The sequence below is a fragment of the Eschrichtius robustus genome, chromosome 6 (assembly GCF_028021215.1).
Source record: "Eschrichtius robustus isolate mEscRob2 chromosome 6, mEscRob2.pri, whole genome shotgun sequence".
Lineage (NCBI taxonomy): Eukaryota > Metazoa > Chordata > Mammalia > Artiodactyla > Eschrichtiidae > Eschrichtius > Eschrichtius robustus.
The window spans coordinates 35,382,624-35,405,726 of record NC_090829.1 but is presented as its reverse complement, the minus strand read 5'-3'; the positions used below and the strand labels follow the sequence as shown (position 1 = coordinate 35,405,726).

The window sequence follows — 23,103 nt, the reverse complement described above, 5'->3', positions numbered from 1 at the left end:
ATTGCCAAATTTATTTGTCTGGACTAAGCATCTATACCTTCATTAATCCTTAGTGCTTGCTATGAAATAATATCTTGTTGTATGCATTTTTTTAATCAAATTGGATCTGGGTTCAGTCAATATTTAATATACTGTAGGACTTGCTTTCACTTTATTGATTTTTCATTGCTCATCTAGTTCTAGAATAAGATTTTCTTATAGTTATAGTGCCTGCAATTCTGGTTATTTCCACAAGGTGAGTAGGGATATCTAGTTGTGACTTTGTGGGACCACAGATTAGATCTGCCCATGTTAGGATACATACAGTAACATATAGGCACATGATTCAATTTCTTACATGATGCTTTAGCCAAAATATAACTTTCTTAGTTTTTCTCCCACCTCTCTGAGTGCTGCTTTTGGCATGGTTTCATAGTCTTTGGTCCCTCTGCTGGCATCTGCAGCGTTCCCCAGGAATCTCTCCTTGGCCCATTTCCATCTATCTTTTTTCTTATACATGCTCTCTTGGTCAGCTCATTCACTCCCATGACTTTTAAGTAACACCCATAAGATACTGAACCCCTGATCTTTATCTCCAGGCTGGATCTTTTGGGCTTCCTAAAGGAATCACCAGGATTTCCCACTGGTACCACAAGCCCTACCTGACTCTATGGAAAACCATCTCTCGTTCCTCCTCCTCGTCCCCCTCAGGATGAAGCAGCATTCCTCTAGACAGAAGCCAAAGTCGCCCTTGATGCTCTTTCTCCTCTACCTTCCACATGAAATCCTATCATTCAACCCCAGTGGACCTTCTCTGTTACTTCTGCTTCCCTGACACTACTTTAATCAAAGTCTTTCTTATTCCTTACCTGCATGATTGACAGACCCTCTGTCTTTAATCTCTTTCTTCTACCATCCACATTGTCATGAGTGCCATCTCTCAAAAGCACACATCCTTCAACGTGACTCACCCCCTATGGCCTGCAGGATAAGGTTCTAACTCTTCAGCAAGACCTACAAAGCCCTCTTTCACATTTGGCTGAGCAAGCAGCCTCATCTCCTGGCTCAGGTCTCCTCACAATGCTCCAGATGGTCTCTCTCTGCCCTTTGATTCTTTTGTGTTTTGTTCATGCTATTTATTCTGTGTGGATTGTCCTCTCTCTTCCTTCTTCTCTGCCTAGAAAACTCTTCCTCATTTTTCAAGGCCCATCTCAGATCTCACCTGCTTGAGATGCCTTCTCCACCCTTCCCACTCAGTATGGGCTGCTGCCTGCACTGTGCTTCCACAGTACTCTCTACTTACCAAGGACATGTTCAACATCCAGAACTCAGTACTATAATAATTTATTTCTTTTTTTTTAAATCCACAAAAGTTTGAGCTCTGGTTGGATAGGAAACTTCAAGTCATCCAATGTTTTTCTACTACCTTATCAAATCTACTACCATATCATACAGTGTCTATCATATAAAAGACTCCCTCAACTATGAACCAAGTAAGTAAACTTTATAGTAATAGTTAAAGAAATATCAAGAAAAGTCTTTCATCTTTCTTTCATGTATTTTCATCTTTCTTTCATGTATTAGCTTTTAGTATTGCAAAGTATTAGAATTTGATATGTTTATAGGTTCCTGGTGGTTTGGGGTATTCACATTTTAAGCACTTTTGAGTTTAATAGCCTGTCTTTCTCTAAACTAGACCCATTAGTGAGATAGTGCTGTGTGCCTCCTTAGTGTTCCCACCTCTGAAATGCACTAGCTATTCAATCCTAATTGGAAAAATTTGGCGGCAGAAGTGGCTTTTTGTTGCTCTAACTTTATTTTAATCTAAGGAATGACTTTGAATCACATTCACCTGCCTTAGTGGTTGCCACATCTTTATTTATTTTATGACCCAAATTCATAAATCAAGATCAGGACACCTAATTTTTCTCAAATCATCCTAAACTGTCATGGTCCTCCTTTTCCAGTCAGAGCCAGATTTTCCTCACAAGTTGTGATTCTCACTCCACCAGCTCCACTCTCTTGATGGAAACTTCATATACATTGAAGGGGCTTCATGTGTTCTGTTATTATTTTTAAAGCTAGATTTTGTCAGATACATGCTTTCTGTTCATAAAGAAGCATTGCTACTTTCTTCTGAATGTAACAGGGTGGGGGGCAGAATATCTTTCTAAACAGAAACGTAAGGCAATTTTTTTTAACATATGCTCATAAGGAATGTAGTCCCAAAAGATATTTCCTTTTGTGGTAAATCAGACTCTAATTCATGAATTTTAAAAATTATTCCTTCCTGTTGTGGACATGAATTTCTAAAGTGTGTGTATGTGTGTGTGTTTGTGTGTAGACACTCATTACTGAAAGAGCAGGGAATAGAACAAATCATGGCCCAAAATTCCTTTGAATAATAATTTATACATCCATGTCTCCTTTCTTTCCCCAATCCGGCTCCCTTATTATTTTAATTGTTTCTGCCTTTACTACTAATGCATGAATCTGTCTTTGCTAAATCATCTTTTTATACAGAAAGTAAAAGCTGTGAAATACAAACACACTTTCAAGTTATTAATAGTAAGCTAATATTTATTGAACACTTACCATGAACCAGGCACTCTAATAAGCACTTGACATAGATTGTCTCATTTTGGTTATGAATTATAATCAAAATGGAAACACTAAATGAAATACTTAAAAGCAAAGTAGAAGCAGTACTTTTATAAAACACAGAAACACCCTGAATAATTTCTTTTGCCCGTACGTAAGCACAGCCCTCAGTCTGCTTTTGATCCTCAGCTGCCACAGACAAGTTAATCACACTCTTTTCTTGCTTTCATTTTAGTCAGGGAGCATTCAAGAAATATTTAGTATTTCTGGGATACCAATCCACAATCAGGCATTCTTAGTGTTATCAGTGGGCTACATGCACTCAGGGGAATTGTGAACAGTTACAGGAAACTAGACCTAGAGACACAAGGACTCATTTACCCATCCTACTTGTCAACTATTTTAACCCTGTAAATCAGGCAGTATTTTATTAGTATGTCTCTATTTTTAGTCAGTCTAGAGTATCAAGTCCACTATTGTTAACTGTTCAGTAGTAAAGAGTAGCAAAGAAGAAATGAAGAGATGCAAAAATGTTTTCTCTCAAAGAATTTGAGAAATTGAAGTGATCTTACCCTTCTGAGGCAAAAGTGATTTTACAGAGTTGCAAAGTCCAGAAACTTTTAACATCCTGCAGAGTCACACAACCAGTGAGCAACAGGTGAGACTAGAACCTCTGTCTTCTGTCCAACTGTCTTTCGACCACAGAGAATACCTTTTCCTAGAATTCATCCCTTTCCATTTGATTTCCTTATCCCACTGATTTTATGTATTTTTGTAAAAACATGATACCTTTTATTATTTTCTTTCTTCTATTTCAAATTTGTTTAGCTGGTTTCTCTATACTCTCTTGCCTTTTGCTTTCTTTTCTTGGTTTAATAAAGGTTCTATTTCCCCTGCAGAATTTCTTTACTTTCAGTATTGCAATATTTTTGAATTACCTCTTACTTTTTCTATTTCCACTCAGAGCCTCTGAAAGGGGTTTAGAAATTTTATGTCTTTTTAAAAAAATTTTATTTATTTAATTAATTTATTTTTGGCTGAGTTGGGTCTTCGTTGCTGTGCATGGGCTTTCTCTAGCTGAGGCGAGCAGGGGCTACTCTTTGTTGCAGTGCACGGGCTTCTCATTGCGGTGGCTTCTCTTGTTGCGGAGCATGGGTTCTAGGCACGGGGGCTTCAACAGTTGCAGCACACAGGCTCAGTAGTTGTGGCACATGGGCTCAGTGGTTGTGGCTTGCGGGCTCCAGAGCGCAGGCTCAGTAGTTGTGGCGCACGGGCTTAGTTGCTCCGCGGCATGTGGGATCTTCCCGGACCAGGGCTCGAACCCGTGTTCCCTGCATTGGCAGGCGGATTCTTAACCACTGTGCCACCAGGGAAGCCCAGGGGTTTAGAAATTTTAAAATGTAATGTCAGTTCTCCAAATCAAATCAGCCAAAATAACAACAACCAAAAGCCAACAAAGAAGAAAAATGCTATTTAGCCAAGTATGTTCACCTTAGGTTTGAATTTGCCTTTTTTTTTCTTTTCAGTGCTGCAGCTGCTGCTGCTGCTGAATCCTGTATGTTGAAATTTGTATGTTTTTCATTTTGGAAGATAGTAATAAGTCTGAGAGTAGAATAGTTATTCCAACAAAAATGTTTTTCAGAAGTATGTATTTACATAGGAGAGAAAATAAATATGATATTATTGGTTATTTATTGATTTTCTTTTTTTTAAAATAAGTTTATTTATTTTGGCTGTGTTGGGTCTTTGTTGCTGCACGTGGGATTTCTCTAGTTGCAGCGAGCGGGGGCTACTCTTCGTTGCTGTGCGTGGGCTTCTCTTGTTGAAGAGCACCGGCTCTAGGTGCACAGGCTTCAGTAGTTGTGGCACGCGAGCTCAGTAGTTGTGGCTCATGGCCCAAGAGCACAGGCTCAGTAGTTGTGGTGCACGGGCTTAGTTGCTCCACGGCATGTGGGATCTTCCCGGACCAGGGCTCGAACCTGTGTCCCCTGCATTGGCAGGGGAGTCCTATTTATTGCTTTTAATTCATAACTTAGCAGTTAGCTACTACACAATCTTGTATTTAATCTCTGGCTATTCTATGTTGGTTCTGTATTTTCCAACTAGAGTGCAATGAGGCACTACTGTGATTAGTTTATATGCTAATTTAAATTTTAAATGTACTGGTATTAGATAGACATTTCTCCAAAGAAGACATACAGATGGCCAATAGGCACATGAAAAGATGTTCAACGTTGCTAATTATTAGAGAAGTGCAAATCAAAACTACATGAAGTATCACCTCACACCACTCAGAATGGCCATCATCAAAAAGTCTACAAATAATAAATGCTGGAGAGGGTGTGGAGAAATGGGAAGCCTCCTACGCTGTTGGTGGGAATGTAAATTGGGGCAGCCACTATCAAAACGAGTATGGAGGTTCCTTAAAAAACTGAAAATAGAGTTACCATATGATCCAACAATCCCACTCCTGGGCATATATCCAGAGAAAACTCTAATTTGAAAAGATACATGCACCCCAATATTCATAGCAGCACTATTTATAATAGCCTAGACATGGAAGTAACATTTAGATCCATTGACAGATGAATGGATAAAGAAGCTGTGGTACATGTATGCAATGGAATATTACTCAGCCATAAAAAAGAATGAAATAATGCCATTTGCAGCAACATGGATGGACCTAGAGATGATCATACTAAGTGAGGTAAGTCAGAGAAAGACAAATATATTATGTCACTTATATGCGGAATCTAAAATATGATACAAATGAACTTATTTACAAAATAGAAACAGACTCACAGACATAGAAAACGTACTTATGGTTACCAGAGGAGAAGGGGGTGAGGGATAAACTAGGAGTTTGAGATAGCAGATACAAATTACTCTATATAAAATAGATAAACAACAAGGTCCTACTGTATAGCACAGGGAACTATCTTCAACATCTTATAATAGCCTATAACGGAGAAGAATATGAAAAAGAATATGTCTATATCTACATATGCATATATAACTGAATCACTTTGCTGTACACCAGAAACTAACAGAACATTGTAAATTAAGTATAATTTTTAAAAAATGTACTGGTATTGCATGTATGCATTAATAAAAGACATACATCTACTCAAACATATTCCATTTCCTGTCTTGTCTGAATCACTTTTCAGGATCAAGTTCAAATAAGAGGGCAATGATTGACCCATATGCCCCTTTGACTGAAGAAATATAAAATGTTTCCTTGCACAAGAGCTGAGAAATGGTAAGATTCCCTTTATCTTCCTTTTATTTCCCCATGGTGATCTCCTTTAACCTGCATCTGTGACCTGCACACATGAGGCCTGTGATGTAACACAGAAGGGCAGAGACAGGAGAAGATAGCGGGAGGCTTGGGAGAGAGCTGTGATGAGTACCGGCACCTCAGCATTTGAGTAACTACCACCATCATTGTTAAAATGCAACGGTTTGTTCAAGCTGCCTTGGGAAAATTTTTAAAAAACACACAAAAACCGAGGCATTTAAAAGCACTTCAGCTGTGTATGCGTGTGTGCTTGGTTATTTTGTTTGGCCCAAAGAGGATTAAAGGGACCAAGGCGATGTTCACTCACCTTATTCAACTTTGCCATTTTGCAGCAAAGTGTCATTTCTGATCACTGGTCTAGTTAAACCTGTGCGCAGAGCACAAAATTGTTGCCTGGCTTGATCTGAACAACACTTACCCACATTTCTGGCAGGAGTTATGATCAGAACAGGACATTCATGAGACAGTAGCCTTGGCCCACAACATGCTCAGTGCAGAAAGGAATCCAGGCAGAGGGTTTAGTGAAAATGAAGAAGTGGCTCTAAAAGAAATGGCACATAGTCACCTCTTCTTTGTACTCCTTTGAATGCTGACTTTTGTAGGAATTTTATTTTGTTTCCTATCCACCTGCCTTTAATAATATCTACTCCCCCCAACCCTTAACTGCTCATTCAAATCTATACTACAACTGAATCAAAGAAAGAGGATTGAGGCATCTAGCTAGGAAAAGAGAATTTTAAAAGATAAAGTAAATAGAGAACAATACTTTGCAATTCAAGGAAACTTTCCCTGCTACTGTAGTCCACATTGGTTTTGCCCTTCTCTGTCTTCTGTAACATTTTAATCTGCCCCACTGAATAAGTCCTGATTGTCTGCTCTGTTGTATTTATGCCAGCTCAAAAGAGACTATAGTGTATAATCAAATAAGCAATGTTCACGACTATGCTTTGTAAACTATCAAGTACTGTGTAGTGTATTTAAATTTATTTCCTATGTTACTTCTGCTTCTCAATTTATGTCATAATTACTTTAAAAATTCTCTCTTATCTAACATTGTGCTGGACAAAAGGAGGGTCTATATTATTGACTCACTTAATAATCATTAATTATATTGTAAAAAAATGATTTTCAACCATTGAAGAGCATTATGACTCAATGCTAATATTCTTCCAGTATGATTCCATTAAAGCCAGATATACCTTCTGAGAGAAGCATTCAATTTGAAAGGCAAGAGTTCAGTTTCTCTTATTCCTAAATTCATGTTTCTTTTCCCCTTTGAATGAATTAGTTAGATTTTCCCATTTGAAAATGATGATAATTTCTCTGTTGCTAATAGGTTCTAGAGGTACCAAAAGACTTTAATAAAAAGAAAGTAATTTAAAAAATTGACTCCAATGACTATTAATAATCCCTGAACAGTAATCTCCTTGAAGACAGAGACTCTCTGATATTATCTTTGAATTGTTTTTGGAACCTGGAAAACTATATTATAGAGGCAGGCTTAATTAAGGTATGTTGCATAAATGAATAGAAGTCTGATAGTAGGGGAGTGCATCTGTGACCAGCAGATCTTGGCTGTAACTATTGCTACCAAAAGAGAATTAACAGCATGAAAGGTATCTGGTTATCAAATGAGAAAGAGCATGAAAATGTCTTTTAATTTAGAAGTCAGACTCCTGGGCTAATAATCATGGAGCATAAATTTGTCTATAACAAAAGAACATTTCCTATGAAAATGACTTGTTAACCTTCATTCTGTGATGGAGGTTTTATATTGTATAATACTTAGGTTTGTTCTGATAAGGCCATCTAGTTGGAATTGCTACCTTATTGATATGTTGTCTTAATAATGGAAGTGTGCCTAAATTAACTGGGAAAGATAAAGCATGTACAAAATAGAGAAGGAAGAAATATCAATGATGGCAGGAAAAATCTGTAACCCTGAGATAAAGGATTTCTTGATACTAAACTCTAAAAAAATACTTCAAAGTAAACACACTTTTATAGGGCAACACTCCATCCATTATCTTTCTCTCTCCTTTGCTAAATCCAGCTCCTCTTCCTGCTCTGTAACTGTCTCCCAAGATTTGCTTCTCCTCCCTCAATTTGCTCTATTTATCCCATTTCTCATTGAAGCCAGCCCTGGAGTTTGAGTGCAAGTACATATTTGCAGCTGCATGCAGGAAATTTCTGTTTTAACATCCTATTTTCACCTCAAACCCAAGAACAGAAAATCTGAACCTATTCTTTCAAAATAACTGTTGTACCTACCTTACTTATTTTTCTCTTTATTTAGTGACCTATTAGGGGAACTTGGTCTCATTCTTCTTCTTTTATTTGCTATAGCTAAATTTTCTCCAAAACATTTATTCTTTCAAAAACATGTGGGAAATTTGTAGGCATAAAGTCACATTTACAAGAGTTCCCCTCTCTGACAGCAGTAAAGCTAACCAAAAGAACTAAAAAAAAAAAAAAATTCAAGTAAAACCATTTGTGCTGACCTTTAGAAAGGTCTTAACCTCATAATACAAATCCAACTATCATCAAGATGTAAGTTCAGTCTGATTTATACAGGACACCAGTTTCTCAACACAGTACAATAAGTGTCACTTAAGTGAAAGAAAAAAAATGTTGCGGAAACAAGCAAACACGTGAATATGTAGGCCTTTAATAATATCCACTATCTAGAGAGGTATAGTCTATAACCATGAATGGCTGGTGGAAAAGAAGAGAAATATTCTGTCTCGAGTCAATTTCTCAACTGCAGCTCAGCCAGAATCTGAGAAAGCTCTAAGCTAAGCAGCTTCTTACTTGGGAGGGGTACGATCTAAAAACAGGTCCACTGTGAAACAAACTTCAGGCAACAAATGACCAAATACTCAAGGGCTAAAAACAGAAGCATAGAATGTCAGTCTGGTTGCCGTTTCATCTAGGGGTGGACATAATGAAGCAGGAGAACAAACCAATCCCCAGCAATACCGTCTGTTTTGTTGTGGTACAAATCAGGCCCTCAATCAGGCTTGCTAGATGTGGAGCCTGGACTTCTAACAAATTTTGAGAGAAACAGCAAGAGAACTCTCTTTGATCACACTGCCTATGTCCCCACTTCCCTTCCTTTGGTCCGCAGGAAAATGCATGAGACCTTACACCAGCAAACTTCAATCTTGTTTGTGAAGAGGAAGGTCTGAAGGGTGTCAAGGAGATGTCTCCCACCCTCTATTAGGGAAAATAGCAGAACATGTAGATATGCCCCCCGTCAAAGGTAAGGAAGTTGCATAAGGGGAAGGATCATATTGATTTTGTTCGTCATTCTACGGCCAATACCTCTGGTAGCACCTGGCATAAAGGGGGGCTCCTTAAAGATTTGATGAACAAATTATTATTGCAGAAGATAGGAGTATGGATTTTTAAGTTAGAGAGATGGTTAAGAGGACTAATTCTGAAACTTCTTAGCTTTGTGGCCTTGGACAAATTCTATAACGCTCTGTACCCTCATATGTACAATTCAGGTAATAGTAATATTTTGTTTTGGGGATTAAAAGGTAAAATATATTTTAGATATTCAGCACATGACTCTGCTGCTTATTCTCCCTTTGGTGCTCCAGATTAGTTCTCCAGTAATGTCATTTTCTCCTCTTACCTCTTTAGGCCTAGGAAGCAGCAAGGGTTCCCCATTGTTGCTGGTCTCTGGGCTCCTCAGCATCCTTTATCGGTTTCCTTAATCCCGACCACAGTTCTGTAAGGACAACTTAGGTGAATGTTTCTTCAATCTTCTGAATTGGGTTTTGTTTCCTGATAGGATTTTGAGTGATACAGGGCCTGAAAGGAAGCATAATTAAAAAGGATTAACTTTTGGTGTTGGTGTTGGTAGGTGTAGTTGTATTGGTAGTAGTCAAAGCAGTAATAGAGTAGTACAGTAAGGATAGTGGCAACTGTTATTGTTACTGTTAGGAGCAGATCAAAATATAAAAGAAAATCTGCTAAAGCAAAAAAAAGTTCCTAAAATGAATACAGTATTCCCTAAGATGGGAGACAAGTTTAGACTATAACAAGAAAATTAAAGATGATGTGGAACTTTTTGATACAAAGTGTTTTTAAAATTTGATATAAAATGATTCATCAACTAAATACAACGATACTAAGAAGAGAAGAGTGAAGAAAATTAATGTTGTTCCAAGACAAAAGAATTAATTTTAAACAAGGACACATCTAGAAAATAGAATCAGTAACTGACTTGAGAACCTAATTTTAAAAATACCAAGAAAAACTGAAGATGACACAAACAGCTGGAAAGATATACTGTGTTCTCGGATTGGAAGAATCAGTATTGTTAAAATGACCATACTACCCTCGGCAATCTACAGATTCAGTGCAATCCCCATCAAATTACCAATTTCATTTTTCACAGAACTATAACAAAAATGTTTAAAATTTGTATGGAAACACAAAAGACCCCGAATAGCCAGAACAATCTTGAGAAAGAAAAATGGAGCTGGAGGAATCATGCTCCCTGACTTCAGACTGTTCTACAAAGCTTCAGTAACAAAACAATATGGTACTGGCACATAAACAGATACATAGATCAGGGGAACAGGATAGAAAGCCCAGAAATAAATCCACACACTTATGATCAATTAATCTATGACAAAGGAGGTAAGACTACACAATGAGAAAAGACAGTCTCTTCAATAAGTGGTGCTGGGAAAACTAGACAGCTACATGTAAAAGAATGAGATTAGAACATTCTCTAATGCCATATACAAAAATAAACTCAAAATGGATTAAAGACCTAAATGTAAGGCTGGATACTATAAAACTCCTAGAGGAAAACATAGGCAGAACACTCTTTGGCATAAAGCACAGCAATATTTTTTTGGATCTGTCTCCTAGAGTAATGGAAATAAAAACAAAAATAAACAAATGGGACCTAATGAAACTTAAAAGCTTTTGCATAGCAAAGAAGCCCATAAACAAAATGAAAAGACAACCCACAGAATGGGAGAAAATATTTGCAAATAATGTGACTGACAAGGGATTAATTTCTAAAACAGACAAGCAGCTCATACAGCTTAATATAAAAAACAAAAACTCAATCAAAAAATGGGCAGAAGATCTAAACAGGAATTTCTCCAAAGAAGACATACAGATGGCTAATAGGCACATGAAAAAATGCTCAACATCGCTAATTATTAAGAGAAATACAAACCAAAACTACAATGAGTTATCACCTCACACCACTCAGAATGGCTATCATCAAAAAGTCTACAAATAGTAAATGCTGGAGAGGGTGTGGAGAAAAGGGAACCCTCCTACACTGGTGGTGGGAATGTAAATTGGTGCAGCCACTATGGAAAACAGTATGGAGGTTCCTTAAAAAACTGAAAATAGAGTTACCATATGATCCAACAATCCCACTGCTGGGCATATAGCTGAAGAAAACTCTAATTTGAAAAGAGACATGCACCCCAATGTTCATAGAAGCACTATTTACAATAGCCAAGACATGGAAACAACTAAAATGTCTATCAACAGATGAATGGATAAAGAAGATGTGGTACATATATACAGTGGAATATTACTCAGCCACAAAAAAGAATGGAATAATGCCATTTGCAGCAACATGGATGGACCTAGAGATGATCATACTAAGTGAAGTAAATCAGACAGAGAAAAACAAATATATGATATCACAAACAGTCTCATTTGTGTGTGTGTTTATGCCAATTGGTGTTGGGTTTTTTTTTTTTTTTGCTTTCCTTTAAATATTATTGGGCCTTTTTCTGGGACTCAGCATGTTACTTGGAAACAATTTGATCCTTTGAAACTTTGCTTTTAAGGTTTGTTAAAGCAAGTCTGGACAGTCTTCAGTCTAGGGTTAACTTGGCACCACCGCTTTTATTAGGACTGGCAACTGCTCTGTGTATTAGAAAGCCTATCCACTCTAGCTGGTGGGAGCACAAATTATGCTTATCCCTGTGTACACTCTGGGGATTGTTCTGCTTATTCCTTTCCAGTGGTTCTTTCCTCAGTCTTGGGCTCTTTCCTCACATACAGGTGCAGATCAGTGTTGAGCCAATAACTTGAGGGGACGTTTCAGTACATCTCCTATGCTCTTCCTGTGCAGCTCTCTTTTTCCTGGTACTCTGCCCTGCAAACTATATTCATCTTGGTTTTTCCTGAAATTCAAACTCTTCAACTCAGCAAATCTTCCAGGTTCTCGGTTTGTCCTCCTTCTGATGATGTCCAGAAACTTGCTCTAAGCTGGAGCAGTCACAGGTCTCAATTCACTTGTTTTCCTTCTCTTACAAATCACTGTCCTGTGTTGCCTGTTGTTCAATGTCTGAAAACTATTGTTTCATATATTCTGTATGGCTTTCTAGCTGTGCAATATCGGTGATAAATCCCCATCTCTGTTTTTCCATCATACAGAAGCAGATGTCCTCATGCTAAAATCAGACAAACTTGAATTTAAGGCAAAATCTTTAAGGTGGAGAGTTATCATTACAACTCATCATCCATTCCACAAATTTTGACTGTCTACCATGTGCTGGCACTTTTCTGTAACTGAGAAATTTTAAAAGAGAGTCAATATTTCTGCTCTCAAAAAGCTTCTAATGGAATGCAGAAATATAGTAATAAATATATACCTCAAAATAAAATGATCAATAGTGGGTGCTGTAGAGAGAAGTAAAGAAGGTTGATATAACAAAAAGTGCCTATCTGATCAGAGATTTCTGAGACATTGCTATTTCAGCTAAGATCTGAATACAGGAAGGAAACTGCCATGCACAAAACTGGAAGAGGAGCATTCCAGGAAGTGGAAATCACTAACACAGACACTCTAATATGTGAATAAGCTTGACCTGCTTGAGAAGGAAGGAGATGGCCAGTGTGTTTGGAGGGTGATGGGGAAAGGGAAGGATAAAGACACTGATAGACAGGCTCAAGCCAAATCTATATAGTTTGTGAGCAGGGTTAAAAGTGTGGATTTACTCTAAGTGGGGCTGGGATGGAAAATTGTTGGGAGAGTTTAAGCAGAGGAGCTCATTCATTTAAGCAAGGGAGTTCATTCTAACTTCTATGTGAGAACCAAGAATGGAATCAGGAGATCATTTGAGAGTTGATTTCAGTAACCTAGGCAAGCTATAGCTGGCTTGGACTAGGATTGTCAGTGGAGAGAGTGTGAAGTGAATGGATTTAAAATTTGTGTAGACAATGGAATATTACTCAGTCATAAAAAATAAAATAATTTCATCTGCAGCAACATGGATGAGCCTAGAGATTATCATACTAAATGAAGTAAGTCAGGGAAAGACAAATATCACATGATATCACTTTCATAGGGAATCGAAAAAAATGATACAAAAGAAATTATTTACAAAACAGAAATAGTCCCACAGACATAGAAAACAAATTTATGGTTACCAACATATACACACTACTATATATATAAAACAGATAACAAGGACTTACTGTATAGCACAGGGATCTATACTCAATATCTTCTAATAACTTATAATGGAAAAGAATCTAAAAATGTATGTATATATATATTCAGATATATATATATATGAATAATTTTGCTGTACACCTTAAACTAACACATTATAAATCAACTATATTTCAATAAAAATTAAAAAAACATTTGTGTAGAGGTACAGTTAACAAGACTTATTGTTGGATTGGATGAGGAATCGCTTTTGATTTTTGGTTTAACTGGGTTTGTGGTCTTACCATTTATTAGGAGAGAGAAGAATAGAAGAAAATCTAATTGGGGTACACAAAATTAAAAATTAATAACAACATAAAATATAATGAGAAACAAAGAGATACCAAAAGAACTTTAAAACATTTATCTCAGTTTTTCACAGACCAAGAAAAAACATAAGCAAAAATATAAAGGAGACAAAGTTCTGACTAATATAGATATTTATTTTACTCTATACCACTTTAAAAGAGAATATACCTTCTTTTCAAAGGCTTATGAGACATTTACATAAATTTTCTATATATTAGGCATGAAAGAAACAAATTTTGCCATATAGAAATAGTAGAGACCAGACTTCTTTAATCATAGTATGATAAAATTAGAAATAAAATATGAAATTAGAATAAAATGAAAATGAATACCAAACATTTAGAATTTTGAAAGCATTGTCTAAGTAATAATTCTTGGGTCAAATAATTCTAAATAATTCTTGGGTCAAAAAGGATTACAAAACCACAATTTAAAAATTATTAAATATTATATGTATACATATGCATATTTGTATACATTTTACATGTATTATATGTATGCATATTACTTATACATTTTATGTATAAGTAATACCTATAATGAATCCAAAGATGTACTCAGGAAAACCCATAGCCTTAAAATTTTTCATTATTAAATAAGAAAAACTAAATCAAATACTCAAGAAATAAAAATGATCAATGAAATAGTTAGAAGAAAAACATCATAAGGAAGAAACAGATACCAAAAAAAAGAGGGCTAAAAATGAATAAAATGATAAACCCAAGAGTAATTTATTGGAAATGCCAATAAATACATAAATCATGAGCTAAAACAAAGCTATACCTCATCAGAAAAGATAAAAAACATGAATACACTTTACATAATATTATAAAAAGTGAGGAAAGCTGGTCTAAACATACAGGTATTTAGGAAAATATAAAATATGAAACTTGTCAAGAATAAAGAAGAAAAGGAGAAAGTTATAAAATAACAATCCTCTAACATTTTTCCTTTAATTTCTTTCAAAACCTCAAGCTAAAAAAAATGATACAAAAATTAGTCTGTTATTTACAAACAGACTCACAGACATAGAATACAAATTTATGGTTACCAGAATACAAATTTATGGTTACCAAATTTATGGTTACCAAATTTATGGTTTACAAATTTGTGGTTACCAGAATACAAATTTATGATTACCAAATTTATGGTTATGGAAAGGTGGGGGGGAGGAATAAATTAGGAGTTTGGGATTAACATATTCACAAAAGTAGATAATCAAGAAGGACCTACTGTATAGCACAGGGAACGCTACTCAATATTCTGTATTAACTTATACAGGAAAAGATTCTGAAAAAGAATAGATATATGTATATATGTAACTGAATCACTTTGCTGTACACCTGAAACTAATGCAACATTGTAAATCAACTATACTTCAATATAAAATAAAAAACAAAACAAAACAAAGATATTTTGGAGACAGCCACGGAAATTTGAAAAATGGCCAGGATATTAGATGGTAATAAGAAATTATTGTTAATTTTGCTACGTATCACAATATCAATACTGTGGTTATATAAAAAAATGCCTTTTATTTTAGAAATGCTTCTTGAAATATTTAAGAATGAAATGTCATAATGCCTGGGTTTTGCTTTAAAACAAACATGGTAAATATGGCAGAATATTATTAATGTTAAAAATCTGTAATCATTAGAGAAATGCAAATCAAAACTACAATGAGGTATCACCTCACACCAGTCAGAATGGCCATCATCAAAAAATCTACAAACAAAAAATGCTGGAGAGGGTGTGGAGAAAAGGGAACCCTCTTGCATTGTTGGTGAGAACGTAAATTGATACAGCCACTATGGAGAACAGTATGGAGGTTCCTTAAAAAACTAAAAATAGAACTACCATACGACCCAGCAATCCCACTACTGGGCATATACCCTGAGAAAACCATAATTCAAAAAGAGTCATGTACCAAAATGTTCATTGCAGCTCTATTTACAATAGCCAGGACATGGAAGCAACTTAAGCGTCCATCGACAGATGAATGGATAAAGAAGATGTGGCACATATATACCATGGAATATTACTCAGCCATTAAAAACAAATGAAATTTAGTTATTTGTAGTGAGATGGATGGACCTAGAGTCTGTCATACAGAGTGAAGTAAGTCAGAAAGAGAAAAACAAATACCGTATGCTAACACATATATATGGAATCTAAACAAAAATAATAATAATAAAATAAATCGTTCTGAAGAACCTAGGGGCAGGACAGGAATAAAGACGCAGACGTAGAGAGTGGACTTGAGGACATGGGGAGGGGGAAGGGTAAGCTGGGACGAAGTGAGAGAGTAGCACTGACATATATACACTACCAAATGTAAAATAGATAGCTAGTGGGAAGCAGCCGCATAGCACAGGGAGATCAGCTCGGTGCTTTGTGACTACCTAGAGGGGTGGGATAGGGAGGGTGGGAGGGAGACGCAAGAGGGAGGGGATATGGGGATATATGTTTACGTATAGCTGATTCACTTTGTTATAAAGCAGAAACTAACACACCATTGTAAAGCAATTATACTCCAATAAAGATGTTAAAAAAAAAAATCTAGGTGCTGAGAAAAAAAAATTCAAGCCACAAATAACTTCTAAGTGATTTAAACTGTTCCAGAGCATAAAGAATGAAAGCAATCTCCACGTTTTAAATGAAGTCAGCAAAACTCAGAAACAATATTTATCAATATAAACAAGAAAAGGTAAAATTTCAGTCCAACTCCACTTATAAATATTCATATAAGTATCCTAAATAAAATGTTACTAATTAGAACCCAGGAAAACATGGAAAGCCTTATAAATCCATGATCAACACAGACTCATTCCAAGAATGCTAGGCAATTCATTATTAGAAAATCTATTGCTATAAACGACCCTTATTATAATGAGCAAAGGAGGAAATATTATTGTTCCCAAGAAGATTTCCCAAGAAGTATTTGGTAAAACTCACCATTCATTTCTGATTTTTTAATAAAAGGATTATATGGGTTGTACCTGACACACACACGCACACACACACACACACACACACACACACACTCATGGTATATAATCTATACGTAAAACTAGAAGTCTGTGTTGGGCTTAACTGTGTATCCAAGAAGGCTAATTCTGGAAAACATGGTCAAATAAACTTAGGAATTTCTCCATTAAAAATGTCCTTAAAAGTTCATGAAATGTAAAAGACATCATAAAAGCCCTGAGACACTGTATAAAAGAAACTTGTTTAAATTATTTAATGGATAAACTGCCGAATCTGAGACCTTTTTTCTCAGCTCACCTGTTATCATGGCCTGGATGACTTTCTTCTCTCATTATCAGTTTTGAATTTCTGTACTAAAAAAGTTCTATACAAATCAAGAACATGATTGTCATGCTAGCCATTGCAATTAGATAATAAAATAAAATATATCTTGCTATTAAAGAAGTGAAATTGTTATTTTTATAGATAATATCATCTGGGTGGAATTTTCAAGAAAACATTGAAAAATATAAGGTAAAGTAAGAGTTTATAAAGGTGGCCAATAACAAAGTTAACATGTGAAAATATAGTTTTTTAATAAACAATAATTAATTAGAAAATATAATACAAGGATATAATTTATAATAATAATCCAAACTATTAAATTATCTAAATAATAATAGAAATATGTAGAGCTAGTATGAGGAAAACTCTGAAACTATCAAGGACCATAAAAGACTTAAATAAATAAAGAGTTCTTAGTCTTCAGCTAATGCTAAATGTTTTTAAAATGTCACTTCTTCCTAAGAGGATTTATAAATGTATTAAATCCCAATTAAAACCCCAATTGGATTTTTTCTTAATTTGATAAAAATGATTCTAAATTTTAACTGGAAGTATAAATGTGGGAAAACATCCAGGGAATTCTGAAGAAAAAGAGAAGTAAAGAGGTATATACTTTCATGTAGAAAAATATATTACAAAACAGCATTTATAAAAATAACTCTATGGTGTAGAAATAGACTAACATTAATGGAAACAACCAGAGAAACAATGAAATAAACTCATGTGTGAGAATTTAATGTGATAAATATGACATCTAAAGTGATGTGGAGGGGAAAAGATCCATTATGCAAAAAAGGTAGTGATATGATAAGTGAGTAGCCATTTAGAAAAATAAAACATCCAAAACAAATTCTGGGTTCACCAAATGTTGGAAAACTAAATACTAAAGCTATTACAATAATGTATAAGTGAAGATTTGTACAATATCTTATTGAGGAAGTTATTTCTAAGTTTCCAAGCATAGTGTACCAAAAAAAAAAAAAAGAGAGAGAGAGAAAGAAGAAGAAGAAAGAAAGGATGAATAGATCTTGACCAAATAAGAATGGAGAGCTTTTGACGTGCAGAAATACAATAAGTGAGTTTGAAGATAACCTCAGGAACTAGGAAAAATATCTGTAACCCATATGACATCTAGAGAGTTAATTTCTCTAATTTTAATAAATAGATGAAAAATAAATTTAAAATAACCCACCATGATAGGAAGAAGGGCAAAAGAGTTGAAAGGCATTTCAGAAAGGAAAAGTATAAATGTCCAATGAAGATTTGAAAGGATATTCCACCTCAAAGAAAGAAACTATCAATGAGTATTTTGAAGAGCGAAACACATGACAAAACTCAATATTTATAAGCTTTTGGAAACCTAAGGACACTCATAGTTAAAATATACATTTGAGCAACTTTTCTAACAGCATTTAAAATATTTATGAAAATGTAAAACACAACTTTTGTAGTCTAGTGGTCCAACTACTATGGATAAAACCAAGAAAATAATACTGTAAGTACCTCAACACTCAAATGAGCAGTGCATGGTTTATTTTGGTGTGCTCTGTCAGTTTTGACATTAGTGTTCTGACATTTTCAATCAATGAACTCAGATTCTCTTCTTTGTGTTCTGAAACATTTTAGTAAAAAGTAGAAACAACTGAAATGTTTATCAAGAGAAGCAAATGAAAGCTACACCATCACTAAAATTGATGATGTAAATCTTTATTGACGTTGTTGAATTTAAAAAGGTTAGGAAAACATCCCTGGTAATACCACTACAAATTTTAGATTTGTAAAAATTCGCTTTTAAACCTTTGAATTCCTTAATCAGGTCTCTGGGGAATAGCAGGTACTCAATAAATGTTGAACAATTAATTAATTCATTAATTCTATAAAGTAGGCTTCAGGTTCAAAGTCAAGTTTTTTTTTAAAGTTTAATGTTAAAATAAAATTATTGTAGCTCACATTTATAAACATAAAAATGTCCATTGAAAAGTAGAGTGAACATTGGATTTGTTCCCTTTCCTGCTTTACTACTGAAGAGACTACTGGAAATAAAAATCACCATTAATCATCTCATTGAATTTAATTGAAATAATGTAAATGAAAGTACTTTGTAAACTGTTATGGTATACACAAATAAGGTATTGTCACTAGCTATCTGTTCTACCATATGATGTTATAATTTTGATTATGCAAATAAAATTTTACTGTGGAAAAATAAAAGAAAAACAGCACATACAGTGCATTTACATAAAACTGCATATACTCCTTTACGTGTGAGCATGTACATATCCATGAAAAAAAAATGTCAGGAAGCACGTTCATCTAATGGCTTGCAGGTTTTTGCCCTGAACTTTGGAACTTGGAGTGATTTTATTTATTTTTACAAATACTCTGTATTACTTTTATGATTAGTAAAATAGTGAAGTATTTAAGTTTAGGGGAAAAGATGTATGTCTATATAACTTCATTTTCAAGTGGAACAAACAGAAAATAATTATGGAAAAGGCCTTTATATTGAGGAATTAGGTCACCAGAGTCCAGGATAGTTTTGGAAGACTGGAGAGAAGCCAGATTGTAGGAGTTTAACCAAAGAACAAGTAATAGAGGAGGTAGAAGAGATAAATTTGGAAATTATCAGACTATTTTCACTTTTCTCCTATTCCATTAAGTCCTTTGTCTTGCTCCAGTTCTCTCATCTCTTTACTGCATTGTCTGCCTTTCAGTGTTAATCTCCTCTTCCCCCTGATGGCACTTCGTTGTGTGATGTTCAGCTCCCTATTTCCTTGCTCACATCTCACTAAGTGATCTATACCACTCCCTCCTGAGGAGGACTGCAGGTGTAGGAAATGTTTCTTACGTAGGTTAAAAATGCACAAACAGGGTCTTGGAGAGAAATATCATGCACTGGAACATGAAGTATATTCATTTAAATGCTACTTTGTTGCCCCTTCAAAGCTGACTTTCAAAAAACACTTTGTGTATCCTTATTAAATGTCTTCTGTCAAATTCCTAGTCACTTGCTGTTGTCTCTATGACCTGCAGTCGTTCATCTATCTTTTACACTTACCTCAGTCATTTTCATTCTTTCTATCATTGCTTCCTTCTTTTTTGTGTCAACGTAACATAATAAAACTGGAGGCTTAGAGTTGTTTTTCTGAGTGAAAGGGTATTAGGTAGAATACAGTAATTAATTTTTACTTGTAGTGAACACAGAACAACAAAACAATAACAACAAAGGAAGGATGAACTAAAGAAATAAGACCACACAGAGTCGAAACCACCTCATAAACAAATGGCATATGCTGGGAATCTATCCAAGTAATGGATGAACTTCGTTTATATACTTTCATCCTTCTTTAACAATACTGATGTAAGAATTACCATTTTACATGGGGGGAGGGGAGAAGAGGGGGAGGGGAATGTGTTTGTATTATATAGTAGTAATTTGTTCTTATTTATCATAAATCTTAGTAATTTGTTTGCTTCCTCCCTTATTTCTTCCAAGTCCTGCAGCTTCTCTCCTTCCATCTTATTTCTTCCAAGTCCTGCGGCTTAATTAATAAAATATTAATATAATCATAGTAACCCTCAGCCTAAAACCCTTAAATGCCTTCCAATATTACTTAGGAGAAATTTAAATTATTAAATTTAAATTGTTAAAATTGTTAGCATGGCCTATGAGGTCCAGCATGACCTGACCTGGGTCAGTTTCCATGTCTGCCTCTCAGCACTGCACCCCTTACTCCCTGATCTCCAGACTCACTGGCCTTCTTTTTAGGTCTAGATGGGCCAAGTGCTTCCTACCTCAGGGCCTAGGTGTATGCTGATCTCTCTACCTGTGATTCTCTTCTTCCCATTCCTTACCTGGCCAAACACTCTCCCCTCAAGTCTCACTCATTTCCTTGGGAAGGCCTTCTCCTGCACCTGCAGCAGTTACTTTGGTTCTCTTGCTCGCTGCCTCACACCTCCTTTGGTGTGGCCTCTTGAACAGAGAAACTGAAAAGCTCAAAATTGCACTGCTCGTACTTCCTTGCTGCCTGAGTTCTGAATGTGATTTATGTTTACCAAATGGAAACTCCCATGGAAGCCTTGAATACAAAACTGAGTTAACTGAAAAGTAGGGTGTGAGGCATCTATTTTTATGGTTCAGGTCTTAGCAGAGGGGATATGGTTCTAGGGTAAGCAGCAAGAATATCAGCCCTCTGATTGTGGCTGCAGTAGTACCCACTTTCACGGTCCAGTTCTGTGGTGTGGCTTTGGGGAACATTCATGACAGCTCATTCTAGGGTCTGTGGTTTCACCACTCATTCAGAAAGCCATTTAATACTCTGCAACAAATACCTTTCTGCTTAAGCTACCTAACATACATTCTGCTACCTATAGCTGAACCTTCACTGGTACATCATCTCTCCTCAATGTATATCAGACCCCTCTGTTACAGTCTTTTATTACACTTGACATTTCCTTCAGAGTACTCGTTATAATTTGTAATTACATATTTACTTGAGTACTTGTCTGTCTCAGTTGCTAGATTCTCAGCTTCATGAGAATATGGTAGGTGTTTAACCCATAATGGTTGAAGAAATTATTAAAAAAGCAAAATATATTAAGTTTCTTCTTTATTTACTGCCTGATTACCTGCTTTCCTTGGGTTCTAGAGCTGTAGATATATTAGTCGTTTGGATGTAACTACTTTAGTGACCATCCTTATTCATTCTGCATCCACCCAAAGTAATCTTATACTGTTTCACCTTAGCGATATAGACTCCACTAGCAGTTCCTTTTTGAATCCGACCTTGTTACAATGACTAGGCTTAAACTAAATTTCCCTAACATCCACTACTGAAGATAAAAGAATATATGTTGCAGAGAAAGTGTGTAAATAGTTGAGCACAAGAAATCTGATATGAGATTTGGATAATTCGATCAATGTGTCCCTGCTACACAAAGTCTTCTCTGGGTTTTTTGATATCCAACTAGAAGAATGAAAAAAGTCTAGTGACAGGAAAGAGCAGAATTATTATTGAAATATGTGATATGCCTTTCAAATTGGACAAATTAGTACAGACGTTTTATGTTAAAGGGTGAAACATATTTAGATTTAGAAAATCATCCATTGTTTTCCATCCCATATGAAGAAAATCAGTGGATAGATGCTGCAAAATAGATGAAAAGAGAGGAAATAAGGCAGCTAAATCATGTCAAGAATGAGCTAGCAGGCTCAGAAGTCTTACCTTTTATAATTGGCATTTACAAGTGTTCTCATATGCAGATCTAACTCATCTTTTGGTGAACTTTGAAGACAGCAAACCTGCTCTTCTTCCTGGATTCCTTATATCAGGGAATGAAATTATCCACCCAGAAACCCAGACATCAACCTTGATTCTTCCCTCTTCCTCATGGATTCATCTTCTCCATCCAATTTGTCAATAACCACAATTCTTAAAATTTCCCTTTTCTTAATCTCTTTTTTTTTTTGCTCTATTTTTGTCAGTATTATTAAAAGTCTCCTAATTGGTTTTCCATCACTTCCATTTAGAATAATATGTCTGAAATCCAAATATTATCATGTTACTCCCCTGCTTAAAATCCTTTAGCAGCCTCCCTTTTTAATCAGCTCAGATACTTTAAGATCCCTTCTCATGCCTTACCACTCCCCCACCCATGCACTCTTTGCACTATCTTCATTGAAATACTTTAAATTCCAAGAATGCACTAGGTCATCTCCCTACTCACCAGCCCTCAGGTTCCTGCACAAATTGCTCTACATCCCTGATACCCCCTTCCCATACTCTTTGCTTGGCTAACTCCAACTCATTTTACAGAGTGCAGTTTAGACATCACTTCTAAGAAACCTTCCTCAAACTTTAGTGCCTGGGTTACATTTGGGCCTCATGGCTCCCTAAAAATTTCTATCCCCTCCTTAATTTATCATCATCCTAAATTTGCCTCTTTACATACTTGTCTGTATCCATTAGGATTAAGTTTGGCTTAACATTAAAAAAATAATAATAACAGTGACTTTAAAAAGTTGGAGGCTTATTTTTATCTTATGTAAAGAAAATCCAGAAGTGAGCAGTCTTGAGCTTGTGTGATAACTTCAAGGTCATCAGGTTTCTAG

At 35.5% G+C, this 23,103-nt stretch overlaps 1 protein-coding gene across 1 annotated transcript in view; it reads right to left on the bottom strand.

The window, feature by feature from the left end:
• MME (membrane metalloendopeptidase) overlaps window positions 1–22,390 on the bottom strand; it is a 287,069-nt gene extending 264,679 nt beyond the window's left edge. Inside the window, exons 1-2 of the mRNA XM_068546130.1 lie at window positions 22,217–22,390; window positions 9,522–9,700 (exon numbers count right to left, since the gene is read on the bottom strand). The gene's annotated coding sequence lies outside the window, so the exon portion shown is untranslated. The remainder of the gene's footprint in view (window positions 1–9,521; window positions 9,701–22,216) is intronic.
• Window positions 22,391–23,103: the final 713 nt, after the last annotated feature.